Source organism: Suricata suricatta, chromosome 9 (assembly GCF_006229205.1).
Source record: "Suricata suricatta isolate VVHF042 chromosome 9, meerkat_22Aug2017_6uvM2_HiC, whole genome shotgun sequence".
Lineage (NCBI taxonomy): Eukaryota > Metazoa > Chordata > Mammalia > Carnivora > Herpestidae > Suricata > Suricata suricatta.
This window is the reverse complement of record NC_043708.1, coordinates 135,607,045-135,609,864: the sequence shown is the minus strand read 5'-3', so window position 1 is coordinate 135,609,864 and position 2,820 is coordinate 135,607,045.

Below are 2,820 nucleotides of genomic sequence, written 5' to 3'. Positions count from 1 at the left end.
TTGAACTCACAACCTGGAGATCAAGAGTTGCATGCTCTACAGACTGAGCCAGTCAGGCATCCCACATCCAATGTGTTTATAAACACAAAGGCAAATGATAACACTGAATTTGTCTCGTGATATTTGCTTATTTTAAAATTTTAAGGATTGTTTTCATAATGAAATTTACAAAACTGAACACTTCTCGTAGAGAACTCTTAGATTCCCCAGGTGTAGGTCTGTAAACCTCCAAGGGCCCGAAGATCCCAGATGGAGAAGAATCCATCCAGTTCATTATTGGTCACTGAATGGCAGATATAGTGACTTTCCATTATCACGCCATGGCAGACATCAATAATCAATCTAGGTATCCTTTCTTGTCTGAGCCTCTGTTGGCCTCCAAGGCATTCTCTGCATAATCAGAGCCAATCCTTCAGAGTTAGAGTTCAATCCTGTTTGCCTAGTAGGTGGGATAGACCAGAACGTTTCCCTCTAGCTATAGGGGCTCAGCTTATTAGGAAGCAGCGGGAATATTTGGAGAGGAGAATGCTCTAGGAGGATTACTTTCGTGGTGGTCCTTGCGATGGTAGGAAGGATTCAAAAGCAGAGGCAGTGGAGCCTGGAAAGAGGCTGTTCCTTTGTCCGTTCCTTTGTCAATACCGGAGTCCTTGCCGTGGTTAATGGGGTGGGGGCCGGAGGCGAAGATTTGGTGCCTTGCTTCAAAGGTCTTATGCTTCTCGTCCCTGGTGTGTGCCGGTGTTTAGGATGGACACTGGGCGTATAATAGCGAGCAAGCAAAACACAGTCTCCTCATGGATTTGGGCTTTAATGGAGAAGATATTCCTTTAAGTCACGACACGTTTTGATGAATACTGCAGGAGGGAAGCAGGTGTAGCTCTGGGAATGGAGGATAGGAGTCCTCACCTCCCCTGGTGGCCTAAGGGATCAGTGGGGGTGGGGAAGCCATTTGAGGGTATGCGCTTGTGTGTTGAGGGAGGGGCAGTGTTTCAGGTGTAGGGAACAGAGGCTCCACTAGGGGACAAGCATGGTGAGTTGAGATGAGGCATTCACAGCGATCAGATTGTGGAGACCATCAGATTGTGGAGACCGGCTTGGGGCTTGATCCTAAGGACAATGGCGAGTCAAGGAAGGGGTTGAAGTGGGGGTGATTTGCGATGCCTCTGGCTTCAGAGTGGTGGATAGAACAGAGGAGAAGGTGGCAGAGAAAGCATTTGGAGGTCACGATGGTCCAGGAGATGTGATGGTGGCCTTGACACTGGGGGGAGCAAGAGGGAGGCAGAGAGGTGAATGGATAGATACTTAGGAGCTAGAAACGACCAGACTTGGTGAATGGATGATCCCCAGGTGCCCCTCGAATGTGTTTTAAAAAAAATAATCAGGACCAACAATGAACGTTGGAATTTTACATGAAAGCCCAGTTTCCAGCTTCTTTTGAAAAATGAAATCTAACCACACTCACCCTACATTTCTGCCTGGAGTCCCACCGTGGCCTCCCCCACTAGGAGGGCGCACACGGGCCCTTTGGTTCCCCGGGTTCACACCGCTCCCGGTGGTGCTCCTCACGGGGACTCCTGTCTTCCGCACTGGGCACCTTCCGGCCTTTGGGGTTGTGAGGCCTGCTGTGCAGGGAAAGGCCTGGAGGGACAGGAGAAGCCCCAGGGGCTTAAAGGGAAGGTGTGGGCGGGGAGTCGGCAGAGAATACTGAGTAGCAGCCCGCTGGGCCCAGCGCCGCGCACTCGGGCTGCCGTGATGAGGGACGTGTCCTTTGGTCCAGTCAAGTGGAGGACACTGATAGTCTTAGCGGGACCACTGCATTCACGGGGTGCCGCTTGGAAGGGAGGCTGTGAGGCATTGAGGATCACATGGAAGAGAGAGCGGATTGCAAACTTGTTCCGGAAGTTGGACGTTGAAGGACAACTTGTAGGGTCCAGAAACCACAGGTAAACGTGGCCCATCAGCCTGGAGCGTTCGTTAGTGTGAATGTTTGGGGAGAATCATTTTTATGTCAAAAGCAAACAAATATCAGACGTGTTCTGTAAGCAGCGTGGGAGTGAAGACCAGACATACTGGATTGGGGCTAAGTGTCTGTTTGCCGGGTACTGTGCTGACTCTTTCATGTTCATTATCTCCTGTCTTTTTCACAAGACCCTATGGGATGCATATCCGGAATATTCCTTATTTTGCAGATGAGCAGACAGGCCTGAGAGGTGCAGTTCATGGCTGGGTGATGACGAGGCTGGGGTTTCAATATGGCAGCTCCACCGAGTGTGTCTCGGCTGCTTCCCCCTCCCCCCCCCCCCACGGGGACCTACTGCCCTGCCCGGCAGCACGTGTTGAAAACACTTTATGCATCGAATTACTATGATCCTTTTGTCAAAAATCAATTGGAAAAAAAGTCAGTTGGCCAGATATTGTGTGGGTCTATTTTTGGCCTCTCCCTTCTGTTTTGTCGATCTACATGTCTCTCTCTCTGACAGTAGCACCCAGTCTGAGTGATTACAGCTGTATAGTAAGTCTTGAAGTGAGGTAATTCCAGTCTTCCAACTTTGCTCTTTAAAATTTTTTTAATGTTTATGTATTTTTGAGAGAGAGAGAGACAGAGCATGAGTGGGGGAGGGTCAGAGAGAGAGAATCTAAAGCAGGCTCCAGACGCGGGGCTTGAACCCACGAACTGTGAGATCATGACCTGAGCCGAAGCCAGACGCTTAACTGACTGAGCCACCCACGCACCCCTACTTTGCTCTTTTTAAAAATTGCCTTTGGGCGCCTGGGTGGCTCAGTCAGTTAAGCGTCTGGCTTCGGCTCAGATCATGATCTCAC